Source organism: Urocitellus parryii, chromosome 5 (genome assembly GCF_045843805.1).
Source record: "Urocitellus parryii isolate mUroPar1 chromosome 5, mUroPar1.hap1, whole genome shotgun sequence".
Taxonomy (NCBI): Eukaryota; Metazoa; Chordata; class Mammalia; order Rodentia; family Sciuridae; genus Urocitellus; species Urocitellus parryii.
Window position 1 is genome coordinate 192,973,159 of NC_135535.1, and position 21,936 is coordinate 192,995,094.

General features: G+C 44.5%; 2 pseudogenes; one reads left to right on the forward strand and one right to left on the reverse strand.

Annotated features, from left to right (window-relative positions):
- Positions 1 to 214: 214 nt before the first annotated feature.
- LOC113182979 (myosin light polypeptide 6 pseudogene) lies at positions 215 to 2,004 on the reverse strand (annotated as a pseudogene).
- An 8,754-nt stretch (positions 2,005 to 10,758) lies between these two features.
- On the forward strand, positions 10,759 to 11,306 carry LOC144255101 (citrate synthase-lysine N-methyltransferase CSKMT, mitochondrial pseudogene; annotated as a pseudogene).
- Positions 11,307 to 21,936: the final 10,630 nt, after the last annotated feature.

Genomic DNA, 21,936 nt, shown 5'->3' on the forward strand with positions numbered 1-21,936 from the left:
TCTATGTATATCTCCTACATATATTTATCCTTCTACATTTATCATGCTATCTTGATTACTGTAGCTTTGTAATAAATTCTTTGGGGGGGTGGGGCAAAGAGCAAGTTTATTTGATGAACATCATCATCATCATCATCAGCCTAGAAAGCCTCCAGAGCCACACACATATCTCACACAGCATGTGGCATGGGCCTCAGGGATGTGGAGAATGTCCTCAGCCATCCAGCACCATCCAGATGAGCTCTTCATGATTGCTACAAGCACTGCTGTGCTCACGCCCTACCACCGGTGTCTTCACTTCTTCTTATGTCATAGTACCATCAAGGAATCATCACGGGGACCAAAATGGTACCTGTTTTCTTCCTTATTAAATACCCTAAGGCCTTCAGCATAACTCCCATAGATTTCCTAGTCCTTGTTCTTGGCTGCAGTCTACAGTATGGCCTGGAAGCACTCAAATTCTAGCACCTTCACATTCATCTTATCACTCTTGGGGTTCCTCAGAACCTTGAGCACCTTGACATTTGTGGGGTTCTGTGCTAGTCATCATATCCCCATGCTGGCTGCACAGGATCTCGCCATCTCCTCTTTGGTCAAGCAGCTGGAAGGCTTCCTTGACTTCTGTGGTTGAGTCCTTGGTAAGGTCACACCTCTTGACTGCTCAGATGTGCAGGAACTTTTCCTGCAGCAGTGGCCTATACTAAGTTTTTTTTTTTTTTTTTTTTGCACTGGGAATTGAACCTAGGGGGGTTTTATCACTGAACTGTATCCTAAGTCCTTCTTATTTTTTATTTTGAGACAGGGTCTTGCTAAGTTGCTGAGGGTCCTGCTAAGTTGCTGAGGCTGACCTTGAACTTGGGATCCTCCTACCTCAGCCTCCTGAATTGCCAGGATTTCAGGGGTAATTTTTTTTTTTAATTTTTAAAAAAAGTTTTTAAAAATCTGTAGTTGTAGATAGACAGCATACATTTATTTTATTTGTTCATTTTTATGTGGTGCTGAGGATCGAACCCAGTGCCTCCCATGTGTTAGGCAGGCTATCTGCTATTGAGCTACAGCCCCAGCCCCCTGGATGATTAATTTTTACAAGAGGATTTTCCAGATATCCTTCTGTTATTTATTTCTAATTTAATTCTCTGATGGTTAGAGAATATACTTTGTATGATTTCAATCCCTCTAAACTTATTGAGATTTATTTGATGGCCCAAAATATGTTGGTGAATGTTTTATGTGCACATGGAAAATAAATGTGTAATCGGCTGCTTTTGGGTTTGAAATGACATTATGACATTGACATTATGAAATGTCAATTTGGTCAAGTTGACTGATAATGTTGTTCAAGTCTTCTACCTTCTTATTGACTTTCTGTCTACTGTTCTATCAGTTACTGAGTAAAATTGTATTCAACTAAAACTGGAATTTACCGCTTTCAGATCTATCAGTTTTTGCTTTGAATTTCCAAAGTCCCATTAGGACTAGTATGTCCTCTTGAAGAATTGACCCCTTTATTATTATGAAATGTCCCTTTTGGTCCCTGGAAACATTCCTTACTATGTTGTACATATCGCCTATTTATCAATATCGCAACTCTGGCTTTCATTTGATTAGTACTTACATAATATATCTTTTTATTTGACTTTTAACCTGTGTATATTTAGAGTTGTTTTCTTGAAAAGAACATGTGGGAGTGTATTAGTCAGCTTTTTGTTGATGTGACAGAATATCTGAGAAAAAAAAATTTAAAGGAGGAAAGATCCATTTTGGTTCATGGTTTCAGAGGTTTCAGTCCATAGTCATCTGGCTCCATTGCTATGGGCCTTTGGTGAGGCAGAACATTGCTAGGAGCCACAGCAAAAGTATTATGATATATGGCACCTTTGGTTTAGGTGACTGCCAGTTAGCCATTGAGATGATATGATTATGTTAAGCTTTACATTCATATGGAAATTGGACTCCTGCTGTTCACCTGGGGGGGGGGCCTGTTACGGGACTCATGTTACTCATGTTACGGGACTCCCCGGAGAGTTCCCATTGGTTGGGGAAGGATAGTAGGAGGGAATTTCCGGGGGAGGTCTGGGCCCCCAGTTCCGGTGGAGACACACGTGTTGACCAGCTTGTTAGCAGGGCGCACGCAGCGACTGGCAGCCTTTTTAAAAATAAAGCTTTGTTTCCTGCTTGAGCGGCTTGTGTTTCTGTGCCCAGCCGGGTTGCGGCAGAACATCATGGTGGAGAGGGTGTGGTAGAGCAGAGCTACTCACTTCACAGTGGCCAGGAAGCAGAAAGAGAGAGAGGAGCCCCAATAAGGTGGTTCCCAAGTGCACACCCCCCAAGGACCCAATGTGCTCAACCAGGTCCCGCTTCCTACACTTCCCACTCCTCCCAATAGTCCATTCAGCTGTGAACCCATCAATGCATTCATCTATTAATGAGGTGGGAGCCCTCATGATTCAGTCACTTCCCAAAAGCCCCACCTCGACAGTGCTGCATTGAGGACCAAGTCTTCAACGCATGCGTCTTTGGAGGACATTCTAGACCCAGACCATGACAATAGAGCTTGCTTTTCTAATTCAATCTATCTTTAAAAATTGCCTTTAAGGTAACTGCTGATATTGTTGAGTCTCAATCTACCATTTTGCTGTTTGTTTTCTATTTCCCCCCGCTCTGTTTTTAATGCAGTTTTCCCTCTTTACCTGCCTTCTTTTGGATAAATTGAGTGATTTTTTGTTTGCTTGTTTAATAATGTCATATCCAGGGCCGGGTCAGCTCCGTGGATGGGCCTCCTTCTTGGTCTTCTTTTCTTACAGGTGGCTGTGCCCAAGGACAGCTGTGACATGACCTTAAGCTCCTTTTAAAGGGTCCAAGGACATTGGCCTTTATGCCAGAGCAGTAGTCATCATGATGTCTCACATTTATTTGCTCTTTCTATGTGCCAAGCCCCTGGCTAAGCCCTCTGTGAGCTTTTCTTAGTTCTCACTGCCACCTGATGAGGTACCTACAGCCACTACCCCTAAGTACAAAGGAGAAGTGAGAAAATTTAAGTAAATTGTTCAAAGTTGTATGGCAAGATCAGTAAGGGAGCCAAGATTTGGTTCTCATGGTCCGATATCAGGCCCAACTACTCCTAAATACTAGCCCAGGGACATTTTGAGGTGTGTGTTTGTTTTTTTTCCCCCAGGACTAAGGATTGAACTCAGGGGTCCTTGCCACTGAGCCACATCCCAACCCTTTTTTTATTTTTAAATTTTGAGACAGTGGCTCTCTAAGTTGCCCAGGCTGGCCACAAATTTGTGATCCATCTGCCTCAGCCTCCTGAATCACTGGGATTACAGGCATGTGCCACGATGCAGGGCTTGATGTCCTCTTAACACACACATCTCTACTGATGTTATTCACTTAGGTGACTCACTGGGCCTGGGCCTCGTCTCTCCCTGTTCCATTCTGCACATCATCGTATGTGGCCAAAGCACAGGCCCTGATAATCAGTGTGGTTCACAGGCAAGAGCACTGGCTAGGAGTTAGGGGTCTCCGTTCTCATTTGGGCTCTGTGGTTTACTATTCATATCTTTTTTTAAATTTATTTTTTAGTTTTAGGTGGGCACAATATCTTTATTTTATTTTATTTTTTATATAGTGCTGAGGATCAAACAAACCCAGTGCCTCACATGTGCTAGGCGATCGTTCTGCCACTGAGCCACAACCCTAGCTTCACCAGTCATATCTCTTTAGGCATGTTATTTAATATTTCTGGACTTGTAGTTTCTCAATAGGAAGGTAAGGGGATTGAGTTAGATAACCTCAAAGCCTCCTTCAAGTACCAACATCCTGAGTCTGTGAATTAGTGGCCTTGCTGATAGGGAGCTAATAATTACCTAACCTGGCAGGACAGCGAAGATTTATTTACCTTCATAATATTTATCAAAACCACAGAGCTTAGCCGATCACTCTATGCTCATATATCTTCTCTGGCTTCCTGTTTATCCCAAATGTTATCTTTTTAAACTGCCCTTTGGGCTTATAAAATATCCTTTTGTGTTCACTACATATTATTAAGTGACAAAAAGCAGGTTATAAAACTTTGTGTATCCCATTTTATTAACAACAGCAAATGTGCATGCATACTTGTATATATAGTATTTATTGTATTATTATTAATATATAAAAGCATATATGCTATACAAAATAATATTTTAGTGGAAAGATAATATAAAATAAGGGTATATTTATGATGACATTTATGTAATCTGAAAGAATCTACATCAAAATATTAAAATTGATTTTTCTGAATGGTGAAATAATTGATGATTTATGTTTTCTTTCTTATTTCTTTTTTTTTTCTTTCTTTTTTTCTTTTTTTGCTCTGTTTCTGTTTGTCTGAGATGGAGTCTCAATATTGAACTCTTGAGCTCAAAAGATCCTCCTGCCTCTGCCTGTTGATAAACTGGGACTACAGGTGCCACCAGCATGTCCAGCTTTATTTTATTTTTTGACCTTCATAACTTTTGCCCAGAGGAATTGTTCGTATGTTGTTGCTTAGAAATAATGAGCTCAGAAGCCAATAAATAAAATCTCCTTTGGAATCTCTGTGCCCCTTCATTGTCTGTGGCGTCTTCTCCTGGGTGGGCTGCATGTCTTTCAGTCTTAAATAACGAGACCTTAGAGGTGGGTGCTATAGCCACGGGAACAGGACACCCTAATCTCTGGGGGGGCGGTCAGCCCTCCTGCCCCAGCTTTTCATCCTCCCCACTTCCCTCACTCTCATCACTTGCTTTCCTGTGCTTCTTTGTCCTTCCATGTCAATGTGGGCCAACATCTCCCCCAGCGGTTGCTCCCACTTCCAGTTTCCCCCTCTAGGATCAACCTTGAGCACTCCCAGCGTTCATTCATTCCTCGTACATTATGCATAACTCAGAACACTGATGGAATAAGTGTGTTAGAGTCCAGGACTGAGTTTCAAGTTCTGAATCTGCTCTAGGTATTTCAGGATGGAAAATTCTTGGAAAACTGTAAAGATCAGATCAGTGGGAATTGTCATAACCTTGGCCCTAGAACCCCTTGGGGGAAGGATGAGGAGGAGTCAGCTCTAAGGAGCTTGGAGTTGTTAGAGAGGGTAGAGGTTAAACGCAAAGAATGAAGGGAGGAATGAAAGCAGAAATAATGACCTTGGACCCCGGAATGACTAGATTCTGCAGAAGAGGAAGAAGAGTCAAGTATCTCCATGGGGCTCAGGCCCAGGTGACAGAAATTTTGGTGCTGTCACTCCATTTATCAGTCCATCTATTTGTACACACAAAGCATCTGCCACTTAACACCTTTTGTTTATGTTCTTTGGGAGAAAGAGGAAAAGGAAGAAAACAAGTATACACAAAGATCATTTCTGTAGGAGTTAAATGCCATGAAGAAAATAAAACTGTCTTGTGTGTCAGAGAGCGCCTGGGGAGATGACATTGGTGCTGATGTATCATTAGCTGAAACAGAAGTCAAGGCTGGTCTGAGGAGGAAGACTCATGAATTCCCTGGTTCAGTTGCTGATTCAGAGATGCTAAGATTCACCTCCTGGTGAAAGATTTAACCCTTCTTTCAAACTCAACACCATAACCTCTAGCCCAGAAACTTCCAGTGGGTTTCCACTGTCCTCTGGACAAGATCCCAGTTCTTTAGCTTGGCACTGAAGGGCCTTCAAGATCTTGCCCCACCTGCTTATCTGCCTGCCTCTGACCTCAGGGGAACTTTCAACTCTGTGATGGGAGCCTCATTATCTCTCCTTGGGCTGCATCCCTTTGCGTGTGCAGACCTAGGTCCTAGGGACATTTCCTGAGCTCTCTAGTCCACAACTGTCCTGCCCGCCCTCTTAGATTGTTTAAATGTCCTGTGAACAGGCAGCCCCACTAAGGGAGGGGCTGGACCCTCCAAGATCCTCTCTGCTGGATGTCTCTGCACCCTTGCCTACAGAGGCACCTTTAAATGTCTTTAGAGATCAACTATGAAATGAAGACATGCAACTATGTCCTGGATGAAATAAAGAAGAGAAGACAAAATAAGAAGAACCTAGAAAACCAAAGAGTTCTCATGGAGCCAGGAGACATTAGAATTCAGCTAAAGTTAAAAGTGTTCAGAAGCAATCAACAATGGATCCATTCAATCTTCTAGAAGAATGAGCCAGGGAGTTCTAGAATTCTCCCCATCCCTCCATCCTAAAGAGAGGCAGAGTCCTGGGCTCTGGGATGGTGGTGCCATCCCAGAATGACCCACCACCCCTCTCTCCAAGACCTCCTTCCTTGACTTGTCAACATTTCCTCCTTTGAACTAATAAAGCACCTCAGTTTGCCCATGTGAAGTGCAGGACGATGAGGGATAGTCAGTCCCTGTCTTTCCTTGCCCTCCTCCCTCTTCAGGGCTGATTCAATTCTGAGGCTCAGCTTCTGGTTCTTGGAGGCCAGGATGTCGGGGCAGTGGGAGGTTAGGGGAGGGACATGTGATTGTCATGCCGGGTGTTTGGGATGAAAGTCCATACCGTAAACACATATTCATCATGACTCTCCTTCTGCTGGGTCTTTCATCTGGGGAATCTCAAAGCCCTGCACAAACGGTAATTAATTTTCACAACAGCTTCCACAGAAGGATGGTGCCAAGGGCCAGGGGGTGTTTCCCAGCATCCCTCCCCCATCCCTTCCTGCTCACTCCAAGCCACTGCCAGCCCCAAGGGGACAATGCCAGGGGGACAGGATGCTGGGTCCCAGACTCCTTCCCAGGACCTGCCTAGAAGGCTCCAGGGCCAGAAGAGACTCCTCCCAACTAGCCTCCTACCCTTGCCCCCTACCCTGCTCTCCAAGAGGGTGACTAACAATGAACCAGGCAAGAGTGGGAGCATTTCCTGCCTCCAAGGCAGGCTGGGGCAAAATAACCAGTTAGTTGACTCAGCAGGAACCACATGGTTCCAAAAATACAACTGCCTGTGCCTGGTTCCAACCTCCTGCTCCCTTTGCCCTTTGGACACAGTCACCTGCTGCACCTCCTCTCCCCACCCCGGCTGGGGGGTGGGGTGCTTAAAACGATTTTTGCTTTTGATTCTCTTTGTGGAAGAATTATAAGCTAATTGTAGAAAACTTCATAGAAAATACAAAAAAATATAAAAGAAGTATTTTAGTAATTCCATAATTTCATTATTTCCAAAATAACCACTACTGCTATCTTGTATTCCTTTATATTTGTCTCTGTTTTTTTTTTTTTTTGCTTTTCATTTAAATATAATATATACTCATGGTGAAACACAGTTACACACACACACACACACACACACACACACACACACGGGCGCGCGCACGCGGGCACAAATAGAACAGAGGGTTGTAAAGTCAAAAGTCAAAGTCCTGCCTCAATTTCCTACTCCCACCTAGAAGGAAACCACTGTTGAGAGTTTCTTGTGCATTCTTCAACAAATTATCAATTGCATGTACAAGCATGTGTATGCATACTTGCTTGACATGACTGAGGTCATACTGTCTGAATAATTTAGTCTCCACGTGAAAATTTTCTATGCCATTGTAAACATGGGGTTAACTATTTTCCTTGACTGCCTACCATTTTTATCCCATTGATATGCTATAGTTTACTTAACCTTTTCCCTACTGTTGGACAATTTACTCAGGTGAGGGGCAGGAAGAAGGAATTGAGGCTATGAGTGTTGGGAGAAGAAGGAAGCAAGCTAGGCTGTACTGAGTGCCTATGGTGTGCCAGTCACTTTCACAGCTTCTCTATTGCATGTGAGAGAGTTAAGCACTTCCCCATTCTGCAGATGAGGAAACTGAGGTTCACAGAGGTTAAGGAGGAATTTGCTTATAGATTAAAGTATCAGGGTTATAAGCAAGCCCACTGCTGTTCATTTCGTCATGATGTCTTGGAGAAGTCCTAGGGTTTGTGGTTGCACATTGCTTGACTGGGAAGAAGAGAGCCCTTCGTTCATTCATTTGCTCATTCACTCTAATTACATTTATGTGCCAGGCATCACAGACTCGGGTGGAAAAGTCCTAGTCCTTGTCCTCTGAAAGTTTATAGTTGCATGGGGGCAGACATGAAGACAAACTGTCACCACCAGGATTGGGAGAGGGACATGCAAGGGGTCCAAACAGAGCTTCCTCTCCCAGACTCCAAAGGTCAAGGAAGGCTTCCTGAGGAAGGAGGACCTATGCTGAGTCAGTCCTCTGGCACTAGCCAGGAAGTGCCAGGGAGGCTGGCTCGCCTCTGCATCTCTCCTCCCGGGGTCAGTCTGCACCCCACTCACTGGAGGCCTGGGCTTGACTCCTCCCTGTCCTGGGTTTTGCCCCTGGCTTCCAGCCCTTCCCAAAACGACTTTCCAGGTTCCCACAGCAGGAGGAGGGGTGGTGTGCCACTAACTTCTGGGAATATTTTCAAGAAAATATTTCCGGTTTGTTTTCTAGAGGTTCAGGAAATGCTAATCATACTTTTGGGGAAAAATGGGCAGCACCGAGGACGGGTCAAATGCCCCGGGTCTGACGGACAGATTGGGATAGGAATCCTGCTTTCGTTTTTGCTCTGGGATACTGGAAAGTAGCTGCTAAGGGTCGGGGCTCTCAGTGGCGAAATCACAGGGATAGACCCCGACCATCTTAAACACAGAGGGAATCTACTGCAGTAGAATTGGCAGGGGTCCAAGAGGGGATAGTCTTGAGAAAGGGGCAGAAATGAAGGCAGCCATTGAGACCCAGAGCAGTAGGCAGTAGAAGCCATCATTTGACCTAAAAGAGGGGTCAGGAGGTTGCTGAGCTGTAGCTTAAATAGCACAATAAACAGGTTTGCGACCCAATGGGCCACAGGGGCTCAGAAGCCCAGGCATCAAAGAGCATATCTGGCTGAGCCTTGGTCCTAGAAGGTGCAGATTTGCTCTTGGTCCTCCATGGTAGGAGGTGGTGGTGGTGGTGGGGGCTCCATTCCCCCAAGCTTAAACATAAGAGAAGTCCTGTTCCCTGCACAGGGTGCTTTGGGTGCTAGAGAGCCAACACCTCAATGTGTAGAACATGCCCTAACACCTGTGAGTCTTTTAAAATAAAGACAAAAACAATGTCCACCTCAGGGAATTGCTATAAAGACTTAAAAAAAAAAGTGCTTAGCATAGAACCAGATATTCAGTAAAACCACTGTCAACATTTTGGTGTTTCTGACTGATCTGTTTGGTATGTATCAGTTATGGGTCAGTTTTGGTTCTTTGGTTATTACCCCTTCCCACTTTTGAACTGCTGAGATTAGTCTTATATACATAGTGGGTACCTTACCTTGTAGCATATGCATTTCCTTATATTATTACAGATTCTTTGTAATCATCATTCTTACCAGCTATAAAATATCCTGTGAGATTCTGTGGGGGAAAATAGTATGTATTTATAAATTGAACATTTTTTTTTTCAAAAAAGATTTTCAGATTCTGGAATGCTTCTCTGAAATACCCATTGAGGCTCACCTCACATGGTTTAAGCACTTGTTCCTAGGGGTTTTCCCTCAGTTCTGATGCAGGTCAGGAGCACCTGTATGTTTACATCTCCTTTGTGTCTTGACGGGCGGGGGGGGGGGGACTTTTATGCCACCTAGAGCATAAGAGCCCACAGTCCCACTGTCATCCTGAGAACATGATCTGCCCACTACTTTCTCACGTTCCCAATATGCCCAACCACTGATTAGGCTGGGGTGGTTTTTCCTGCCTGTGAAATTACCTGCCATTAGTGCAGTAGAAAGTGCCCCAGCACTGCCTCTTGCCAGCTTGGGACTTGGGGCAATTTTCCGACATTTCTCAACCTCTTCCGTAAAACAAAGACTTGTGTCAACTTTCTGGTATCAAAGAGAGCCATTTAAAGGTAGCTAGCAAGTTTTTCATCTTTCTTCTTCCAGAGTTCCATATTCTTCTCTTCTCCTCCCTGACAGGTCCCCCCACCCCCATCAGCCCCCACCAGTCTCCTTGCACTGGTGTGTCCCCGGCTGAGTTCCAGGAAGTGGTTCTGCCTTAAGACAGTCTCCCTGTAGCAGCTGGACAGTCAGGTGACCCGGTTCCCCACTGGGTGACTAAAAAACCAGTGATGCTGATTATTGGGACTTCCTGGGCAGGGCTGCCAGCCGCTGGTGGGGCTTTAGCAGCAACGATAATTAATATTTTGCAGGGTGTGATTCCAATTGCCTGGCTAAGGAAGGGGTCCCACCCTGTGCAGGGAGCCATGTGGGAACTGCCCTGGTTACATTCCCATGGTAGTGATTGTGCCATGGGCACCTGGGCTTAGCCAGGTGGAGCAGGCAGGAGATGCTCTCAGTCTTGTCTAGGGTTCAGATAGGCAAGCTGGGCAAAACAGATGGCCCTAAATTCATCCTGGGGCTGGAAATTTAGGCCACTAGTGTGAGAATGAACTGACCAGGGCAGAGGGCATCTGATGCAAGAAGGGGAAATGAAAACATCCTTTTGCCAACCCCTATCTTTCCAAGCACCATGAGAACTCAAAAGACTCAGGGGGCTCAGGAGCCTAATTGTGCCCCTTCTTCATTCTGTGAAGAAGAAAACTGAGCTCTAAGGAAAGCGAATTGCTTTAACCCCAAGTTTCTATGAGAACTAGCCAAATGAGGGGAGGCTGGGCTTTTGAAAGCACTATGCAGGACATGGTGCTTTGGATGGGATTTCAGTGACTCAGAAAGACTCTCCCACCTCCAGGTTTTCCTAGTTTGCAGCTCCTGAATTCCTCCTTATTCCTTTAATTCAAGGCTTCCATGTCAATCAGAAGTTACCCTAACAGGAATCACTTTCTACAGCAGTTAGAAGTGGGCTGTGGTACCTCAAGCCTATGCACAGGCCTCTACACCCAGTCCCCATACCCTGTCAGTATTCTAGGGGTGGACTTCTTCCCTGTGGCTGTGGCCCATATGAACAACCTTCTGCAGGGTGGCCAAGGTCAAACACCCCTATGCCCTGGGCACCCTGACTCCCGCCTCCATTTTATGCAGGCTGATGCCCAGAATCTGGGGCCTGTGGCTGCCTCAGGCTCCTTCCAGCTATTGCTGGACAAGGGCACCTGGGATGCTGTTGCACGTGGTGGTCTGCCTGGAGATCACCAGCTGCTATCAGAATGTTTGAGGGTCCTAAGCCCCAAAGGGACCCTAATTCAATTCTCAGATGAGGACCCTGATGTGCGACTGCCCTGCCTAGAGCAAAGATCTCATGGTAGAACTGTGACTGTGCAGGAGTTAGGCCCTTTCAGGGGCATTACCTACTTTGCTTATTTTGTTAAAGGCTCTCATTAAAGATTGTCTTAACCATAGTGTTCTGTTGGAAAGAGCTTCATCTTGGGAATATGCATGGCTGAGCTGGGCATGATGGCACATGCCTGTAATCCCAGTGGTTTTAGAGGCTGAAGCAAGAGGATCTTGACTTCAAAGCCAGACTCAGCAAAGGCAAGGCACTAAGCAATTCAATACAAACTAGGGCTGGGGATGTGGTGCCCATGAATTCAATCCCCAGTACTGCCCCCTCCTCCCCACCAAAAAAAAAGAAACTAGGTGAAAAGTTGAAGAGAAAGACAATGCTTACCCACAAAGCTCCTGAGAAGCAGGAGATGGGAATATTCTACAAAGCAGTTTCTAGAAACAGGAGACTATTATTGGGTACAAAAAACAGGGAGTGGGTGCTTCCTGATATAACCTGTCCTCAGGAATACAAGGGGCATCTTGCTCTTCCTGTTCCCAGCTGAGTCTAGGGATGTTCTAGGGGATATCTGAAGTCCTCTGGGTTCCAAACCCAATCTGAGGGAAGAGGGGAGTAAAGAGCCCATTAACAGTAAAAAACATTCCTGATATTTAAAAATCATAAAGCTGGGCATGGTGGCTCATGCTTGTAATCCCATTCAGGAGCTGAAGCAGGAGGGTTTTCAATTCAGAGCATCAGCAAAAAGCAAGGCACCAAGTAACTTCAGAGAGACCCTGTCTCTAAATAAAAGGCAAAATAGGCCTGGGGGTATGGCTTCCATGTCAATCAGAAGTTACCCTAACAGGAATCATTTTCTACAGCAGTTAGAAGTAGTTTCTGTTCCTTTTCCCCAGAGAGTGATGGAGGGTGGGAAAGAGAGCACACGCAACCTCGGGAGGCAAGAGTTTCCACAAGGCGCCCCAGGCAGGGGGGTTTCAGTTTTCAATGCACTTTTACTACAATCTCCAGGTAGGTAGGGGAGACCTTGGATGACATGCCCATTCAGAAAAGGAGGAACTGGAGGCTCAGAGATGTTCAGTAACTGGTTCAAGGATACATAGCAGGTAGGTTTGAAATCATGGCACTTGGGCTGAGGATGTGGCTCAAGCGGTAGCGCGCTCGCCTGGCATGCGTGCGACCCGGGTTCGATCCTCAGCACCACATACCAACAAAGATGTTGTGTCCGCCAAGAACTAAAAAATAAATATTAAAAAATATTCTCTCTCTCTCTCTCTCAAACCTTAAAAAAAAATAAAAATAAATAAAAGGCCTTTTAAAAAAAAAAAAAAAGAAAAAAAAAAAAAAAAAAGAAATCATGGCACTCGGCTTCCCTCCACAGCTCAACATCAGAGGGTGTGTTAGTATTTTTCCAAGTGGTTTATAAAAAGTATAAAAGTAAGTCCGCATTCAAGTTCCAAGAACATTTGGAGTAATATATTGTACAATGATTGCCTTCTTTCATTTAAGCCTCACAATAGCCCCAGGCATACCATGTGACAGGGGAAATGCTGAAGGCTCCCAGATTTCCTGATTGCCTGCAAAAATTGAGCACCTCCAGGACAAGGAACCTGGTCGTGTCCCTCTCTCTGATCCAGCTTTATCTATGAATGTTTGACGGGTGTTTGCAGGGAGAACCTGCCAGGTCATCCACACTGCATTTTTCAGAGGGGAAGATGGAGGCCTGCAGCAGTTAAGGGGTATGCCTGGATGACAAAATTAAGCCACAGAGCCTGGAATACAGAGCTCTGGATTCCCAGTCTGGTGTCGTTCATTTGACGATGAAAACTGGGCCAATGCACTTCCAGGTAGTACGCTGGGCTCTTGGAATGCAAAGGAGCAGGACAGGGACCAGGGATAAATCTCCTCCCAGGATGCGAGTCGCTCCCTAACACCATCCACAGCCCGATCTAGCAGGTATTCCCAAGACCACCATTAACCAACGCAAACATGGGGCCTCACTGCACTTGCTTCAGATACAAAGCCCCACTGGCAGGAGGTGCCAAAAAAAACTCAGTAATCAAGACAAATATTTTAATGCAAAATCTTAAAAAATTAAGTTGACAAACTATGGCTCACAGGTTTATACCTGTTTGTAATTTTTTTTTTCAAAGACTAAATCCCAGTTCCTATTTTGAGAAGCTCACAGTTTCATCTGAGGAGATAGACCTGAATGGAGGACTTATTTCCTTCTCCCTGGAAATCTGCAGGCAGCAAGCAAGGGTGAGGGGAACCTTCAAAGCCAGGAGGATGCTGTATACATACCCATCTGTATGACACAGCCAGTTTATGGGGGAAACTTGCAGCAGAGTTTGTCAGTGTGGGAGAGACAAGGTCAGGGGTCAGGGGAGGAAGTGGTGAGTGGCTAGGACTCAGAGTCCAGTGGAGGTAGAAGGGCCAGGAGGAGAATGTTCCCCTCAAGATTTTGGACACCACAGACATGGCTAACTACTTTTGGACTGACACTGAAACTGGGAAAATCAGACATAAACCAGGGCGTAGCCCACCTTCCCCTCCCGGCTCAGGAATATATTGAAAACCACACTGAATATATTTGACTGGCTGACCCCTCCATGTGCCTGGGTATTTGCTCACCTCCAGCCCTTGGCCCCCAATCTATGACTGAACCCCATGTAAGGGTAGAAGCCACTCCAATCTAATACTACCTTGGCTGAGCTACTGGAAAGCCAGGGGGAACCATGGGGGACAGAAGCTGTGGAATTCTCCTTTGCTGAGCATATTGTAAGATGCATGTTTAAAGGTATTCTGTATAAGGCACTTAGAAGGGAGCTTGGCATAAAAAAAAATAAAAAAAAAGAGATGGCTGTTATTACTTTACGTTTAATATTAAAGTGCTTTTTATACTTTTTTAAAGTTATGATTTGAAAGAACCTTCTGTGGTTGAAGGACACTGGTTCCTTCCCCACGTTTGTGTTGGTCTTGGGAATACCTGCTATATTAAACTGTGAATGGTATTAGGGAGACTGGTGTCCTGGGAGGAGATTTAATCCAGGAGGACTTCTAGGGAGAGGGTTGGAGACAGAGGTTTTGTTTTGCTTTTAAATGTGTTTTGTAGTTATAGATGGACAGAATGCCTTTATTTCATTTGTTTATTTTTATGTGATGCTGAGATTGAACCCAGTGCCTCACACATACTAGGCAAGGGCTCTGCCACTGAGCTACAGCCCCAGCCCTGAGACACAGTTTAAAGAGTATCGAAAGAAGATGAATGAAGGTACTCCAGATGACACAGCATCTGAAAGATGGAGTAATTTTGCTCACCTTGTATGAGAATCAGCTGATATCACACACACAGTAGTTGGCTCATTAAAAGACTCCATTGACCGGAGGATGATGATGAAGGCAGGGGAGGGGAACAGGGAGAGAAGGAGAGAAAGGGCTTGAGAAGTTGAGACCCCCGTTCTAGAAGGGCTCTGTCTCTGTTCAGCTATGTGAGACCCAGGGGACAATCATGCCCCTCATGACACTTCAAATTTCTTTTCCTGAAAATGATTTAAGCTAATTCCACCTTTGAGAGTCTCTGATTATAATAAAAAAAAATTAACAACAACGATTGCTTATTGTCAAACAACCTTACACCTTCTAAGTAATATGTTTATATTCTTATTCTTATTTATTAACATCTTATTTGATTTTCACAACAACTTCATTAGTATTCCCAGGACATCTATAAGAAAACAGAGTTTAGAGATGTAAAGGAACCTGTCCAAATGGTAGCTCTGGTAAGTAGGGCTTGATTCAGGAAGGCAGAGAAGCTGCCTCCTGGGGACTGGACCTCTCCATGACTGAGATGGATGCTGGCCCCAGTGCCCTGCGACACAATTGTGACAGGAGGCTGCACACTTTTCTGATTTCACTACCCAGACCCCGCCCCCCCACCAACCGCCGCCCACCGCCCACCCCCACCCCCACCTCAGCACAGTGACTTTCCCTACAGGCTGTGTCACTCTTGACAGATGACACTCAAGGAAAAGCTCTGAGGTTGAATCACAGTGACCACTTCCTGTTTCATTTAGGGTCCCCTGTTCTCCAAAGCCTTTACTTGTGCCATGTTGTTTAGTAATAAATACCACAATGATTATGACCCCTGGATGGCTCAGGAGCTTAGTCAGCCCTTCCTCTACCCTTCTGCTACAGGCCAACAGGCTCCAGTCCTAACTTTGGTATCTTTCCACAGCCCTGCTTCAGAGAGCCTGGTGGGAGACCTTGGTTGTCCCAGGGCTGGGTAAGGAGGCAAAAGGACTATCTCTGTCCCTCTAGACTGGTGATGGTGGGCAACTGTTCAAGCCTCAGCCATGTAGTTAGGAGGAGTCATTGACCCTGTGGGCTCCCCATGGGCCTCTACTCATTGGATTTCTTATCTTGGCACATGGGTCAGGATGCTTGAGTAGAAAGACAAATACAAGGGGACTGTGTGTCTTTGGGGGAAACCCCAAATCTCTTCCATTTGCCCAGAAAGGCCATCCTGGAGGCTGACAAACATTGAGCTTGAGAGGCAAGGGAATCATCAACTCGTGGCTGTCTGGGGTGGAGACTTCCCCTGGGAAGATGCAGAGAGCCAGAACCTAGGATGATCAGCGCTTGAATAAGATCTTTAGGAATCTTTGTGGTTCCGTGGTAGAGCGCTCGACTGGCACATGTGAGACACTGAGTTCAATCCTCAGCACCACATAAAAATAAATAAAGTAAAGGTATTATGTCCATCTACAACTTAAAAAAAAATTAAAAGATCTTTAGGAATCTTCAAATGCTAAAGGTTATGGTATCTCTTGCTCACTGCCACCCTATAGATATAAAATAAAATTATCAAAATCCTGAAAACAAGTATAAGGAAGTACAGTAACATTCTGATTTTCCCTAGGAAAAAACAATTTTTTAAACTGGTACTAATCATCAATGTCCTTTTTTCCTGTTTTCTGGTCTTGCACTTTGTTAATGTTATAAGTGCCATCTGGAAAGTCTGTTGAATACGCCAGCAGTAGGAGCAGAGGGTGGACATCACTAGTCCATCAATGTCATTTAACATCAGGAAGATCTTTCTAAGCATTTATATTGTGTAAACCACTGAGTGGGCTGCCCCAGGAAAGACGTGCCTGGTCATTGGTGTGTTCCCAACTGAGACAGAAATTCTTACCATAGGAACAGGATGTGTGGAGTCTGGAGAAGGAATAGATACCCTCTAAAATCCCTTTCAGTCTAAGGAAGCTAGAGTGGGAATTCCAAGGCCTTTGGAAGGAATGTACTCATGAGATTGGATCCAAGTTGGTGGGTCTTTGGGGTCCTGCTGAGAACTACCCCCACAGTGCTGGGCATTAAACCCAGGGCCTCCTACATGCCAGGCAGGTGCTATACCACTGAGTCACCTGTTGGGAACTTTGAGGAGAAGAATTTCCTTTTGCGCCAGAAAGGCAAGTTTAGCCCTGTCCTGGAGGCCTTGGACCAACTCCACCATAGTATGGCACCAGTAATGGACCACCTGGGGGTAAGACTATAGGGCATTTGGGCCATCAATTAGAGCGTTCTGTGTTCAATCTGTTTTGACAATTCCCCTCTTCTGTATTATAAGCTCCTTGGATTTCTCAACTTATTGATCTTATATTCCTGGTGCTGGCCCTCAGTTGGACACACAGGAAGTTGGTCATGGTGTTCATCTCTGGAAAAGGGCCAGGGAATGAGGTTATGGGAGTGGGAAGGAGACTTTCATTTCATGGATCATGAGTATGTATTAGTGACTTACACTACAATAAAAACCTAGGGTTAAAGAGTGTCCTAAGTGGTTCCAGCCAGCCCAACAGGTGATAAGTGATGTGATAGAGAACTGGATGATGTGAGTATGTGATGGTCCTTAGAAAGGGCTTGGGATGTTTTTCTCAAATTTGAATTTACAAATGATTTTCACAACTCTGAAATGTCTGTTTTCTGGTATGGAATTCATCCAAATTCTTACTGTTAAAAGTAGATTTGTGATAAGGACAGGCAGGTATGAAGGCTTTTTCCAAGAGAAGGGTCAGAAAACCACTCTATTTCATTTTGAATACCTGAATCAACAGTCCTGAAAATGACCAAGAGCTGCTGGCAAAAGATTGCATATATTTTCTTTTTTTCTTAAATATTTACTTTTTAGTTTTAGGTGGACACACTATCTTTATTTTATATTTATGTGTTGCTGAGGATCGAACCCAGTGCCTCATGCATGCTAGGAGCACTCTACAACTGAGCCACAACCCCAGCCCCCCCCCACCCCACCCCCCGCATATATGTTTTTAAAGAAAATTAATCAAAATACTTCTTGGTTAAAATCAACTCTTCCAGGGCCAGGGCTGTGGCTCAGTGATAGAGCGCTTGCTTTAGCATGTGTGAGGCACTGAGTTTAATCCCTGGCACCACATAAAAATAAACAAATAAAATAAGGTATTATGTCCATCTACAACTAAAAAATAAATAAATAAATAAAAATTTTTGAAAAAATCAACTATTCCAGATGAGCCATGTACCTTGACATTGGGCAATTAAACAGAGAAGGTAAACTTGTGGATCCAGCTAAATTCTAAATTCCCAGAAGCCTTTCTCAAAGTCTGCAGAGTAGACTTCCCTGGTGCTCAGAAGTGTGCCCTCCACGAGGAAGAGGGAAATTCCACTTCAAGTGACCAATAATGGACCTTTCCTCAGCTTCTCTCACTGACTCTGCAGCAAAACTCAATTCTCTCTGTCATCTGCGTCAACATGGTCTGTTTGACTTTGGGGCATTGCTCAGTACCTCTGGGCCTCAATTTCTTTAACAGTTAATTGGAAATTAAAATCCTTAGTTCTTGAACCTGATGGTGGTGCTATTATATGAATCTATACATGTCAAAAATGCATTAGAACAACATGCCAAAAGAAAAACAATTTTTTGTATGATAATTTTTTTTTTTTTAAATTTCTGGTTTATCTGTTCATTCTTCTGGCATCCAGTGCAAGGCGTGGCTCACAGTATGCATTCAGCAAGTTGTGTATCTGGATGACTGCATATCGAAAGAACAGAGGGCTGACCTGCAGATTGTCAATAGTTGTTCCTTCTTTCCAGTTTTCCTTTCAGTCATTTCAGATAACAGGGCACAGTGCACATGTACACACACATGTGCGCCTGCACGCGTGCACACACATATGTATGTATGTAATACATATGCATATATGCTTACATATGTATATATGCTTTATAAGTGTGTATGTAATCTATTATTTACATGTACATACATACTCACACATTCTGGCAAATTTGCATGAATAAACAAAGGGTACCTTTGGGCACAACAGAAGCCATTTCTTCCAGCTTTTTGCCCAGGCATGGGAGTTAGCTGACTGATTTCCTGTTGCCACATTGATCAAGTGTCTTGTCCATGCTAAGCACTGTTGGGAGTGGCATAGGTCCTGAGTCCAGCTACACATCACTCTGTCCAGTCAACCTGAGCAATGGAAACTAATATTCACCTCAGTGTCCTTGGTTCTCCTATGCTGGGGATTATCCAGTTATGGTATTTACAGAAGCTTATTTCCAATGCTTGGCTGGGAGCTGGAGTGAAGGCAGCCAGCAGAAAATCAGCCAGGGTAGCCAGAGCCTACCAGTATGGCCCCTGGGTCTGGTACTGTGTTAAGCCACCAGCTCCCCAGCCCTAATCATATCCCCAGGGATCAATTTGTTCTAATTAGCCAACAAGAATGGGAATAATGGAATAGGAAGTGGATGTGTTAGTTTCTAAGGCAATTCCTTGAGTTCAGCAGCAGGAAAATTACTGCTGCTGCAGCGCTGGTCTCTCTTTTTTAAAATATTTTGATAGATAATTTTCTTTTGCAAAGGTAAATAATACATCATGAGTTATCAAGCAAGAAAATAAGGGCTGGGGTTGTGGCTCAGTGGTAGAGTGCATGCCTAGCAAATGTGAGGAACTAGGCTCAATTCTCAACACCACATAAATAAATAAATAAACAAACAAATAAAGGCATTGTGCCCATCTACATCTAAAAAAAATTTTTTTTCCCAGTGGAAAATAAGCTGGATGCAATGGGGGCATGCCTATAACCCCAGTAACTCTAGAGGATAAGGCAGTGGAATCAAAAACTCAAGACCAGCCTGGGAAATTTAGTGAGATGCTGTCTCAAGATAAAAGGGGGCTGGGGCTGGGGATATAGCTCAGTGGTAAAGTAGAGCTGGACTTGATCCCCAGTACCAAAACAAAGAAAAAGCAAATATTTGATAAGACTTTTCGATGACATCTAAACCTCCCACAATTCCATCAGCCAGAGGAAACTATTAGTAGCATTTTTTTCTTTCCATGCTTTTTAATTTTTTGTTAAAACAAACAAACAAAAAGCAGTCCTGTCCCGATGCTGAACCTAATATATTTATTTACGAGTATGTATTAATATCATCTCAAATCTATAAATCTTCCACAGGCTGATTTTTGAGGAAAAAAAATGACTGGCATAGTGACCCATGATATGGCCATATGTTTTATTTAACCGATTCAATATTATTGAGCAGTTTCACTAGCATAAGCAGTACTCAAATGAACATCTTAGCAGCTGAGCATCTTTTATTACACCCTTACAATAAAGATCCTGATGGAGACTGTTGGTCCATACCAACAGCCTTTCAAACACTTCCCACCAGTTTATGTTCCCACCCCAGCCGCGTACATTATTCTGACTACAGGCCAACCGTTTTAGTCAGCTCTTTTTGCTTCTCTGACTAAAAGACCTGACGAGAACAATTAGAACCGGAAAAGTTTATTTTGGGGAATATGGTTTCAGAGATATCAGTCCATTGAAGGCTGGCCCCATTCCTTGGGGCCTGAGGTGAGGCAGAAAGAACATCAGGGTGGAGGAGTACGGCAGAGAAAGCAGCTCAGGACATGATCAGAAAGCAGACAGAGACTTCACTCACCAGATTCAAAATATATACCCAAAGCCTGGCCCCAAGGACCCACTCCCTCCAGCCATACCACAGCTGCCTGCCTTCGCTGACCATCCTGTTAATCCCTATCAGGCGGTTAAGTCACTGATTGGGGTAAGGCTCTTGTAACCCATCATTTCACCTCTAAGCCTCCTTGCATTGTCTCACACATGAGCTTTTGGGGGACACCACATCCAAACCATAACACCAACCCTGTGTTTTGTCATTTTTTTCCCCCCTCAGCAGCAGTAGCTTGATCACTTTCCTTTTGAGATTTCTGTCCAAATATGGTCATCCCTCTGTTGGATGGTTCTGTATCCAGGTATTCAACCCAACCACAGATTGAAAAATGTTTTTTAAAAAATCTGTGACTGAACTGAAAGTGTACAGACTTTTTTCTTGTCATATTTCCCAAACCAAATAGTATAACAACTCCCGAACATATTACAAGTGATCTAGTGAGGATTTTAAGTGCATGGAAGGATGTTTGTAGACGACATGCAACTAATGTGTCATTTTATATAAGGGGTTTGATCGTCCATGAATTTTGCTTCCACAGGGGCCCTGGAACCAATCCCCTGTGGATACCAAGGGAGGACTATAGGTAGATTTGGTCTCTGGGCCTCACAAGGCTTTGTGTCAGACAGCTTTTCTTTGCTGTGACAAAGTATCCGAGAAAGCTCAACTTAGGGGAGGAAAGATTTATTTTGACTCACAATTTCAGAGGTTTTAGTGCAGAGTCACTTGGCTGTTGGTTCTGCGCCCACGGTGAGGCACAACATCATGACGGGGAGTGTGTTGTGGAAAAAAAACTGTTCACTTCAAGACAACTGGGAAGCACTGAAAGAGAGAGAACCCACTCTCTTCAACAAGGCCCCACTTCCTGCGGTGCCCACCACCTCCCAATAGCCTATTCAGCGTGAACCTCTCACTAAGGGGTCAGAGTTCTCATGATCCAATCACTTCCCCAAAGCCCCACCTCTGAACATTACTGCACTGGGGAACAAGCCTTCAATACCTTTTGGGGGACATTCCAGACCCAAACCAGCCTCTTCTGCCCAGTCTGGCTGGTTCTGGAGACATCTCTGGATAGCAGTCTCCTGCCAATTTTCCATGCCAGCCAGCAGGTCTTGTCTCACAGAGGACCTGTGATCTTTAATTAGATTACTGCTGACCTACTACTGGCTACATTTCCCCAATCTCATCAGCCTTGTTCACAAATCTTGCCAAGGGTAAATTCTTTCCGGAGAAGATTTCCAGAGATAGCTGGTACCACTCATTTTCTGTTTACAACCCTGGCTTCCGTTTCTGAGGGCGAGGCTCTCCAACTTTGTTTCTGAAGGCAGGGTGGGGAGGAGGGTATTTTATCACAGCTGAAAGTAGCAAATTTGGTCCCTGGGACAAATAGCAGGAAATGTGGGCTCAGATCAAAGGAAGGGTACCCATCAGGGAAGGGGATGTGGGGAGAACAGAGGCCCTGGTCACACACACATTCCTGGGCTCATTGGCCCACATCATTCCAACCTCTGGCAAGAGATGCCTCTCTATTTCTTCAACTCTCCTGTCAACTTCTGTCCCCTTCTCAAAATTCCTGTGACATCAGCAAACTCTCTTGTGCCATGTAAAGCCATATATTTGCAGATTCCAGTGAATAGGAGTAGACATATTTGGGAGTTATTACTCTGTACTCCTCACCTGGCAAGCCACTTTCTATCTCTGGCCTGAGTTTCTTTATCTGCACTTGGTGAGTCTTCAA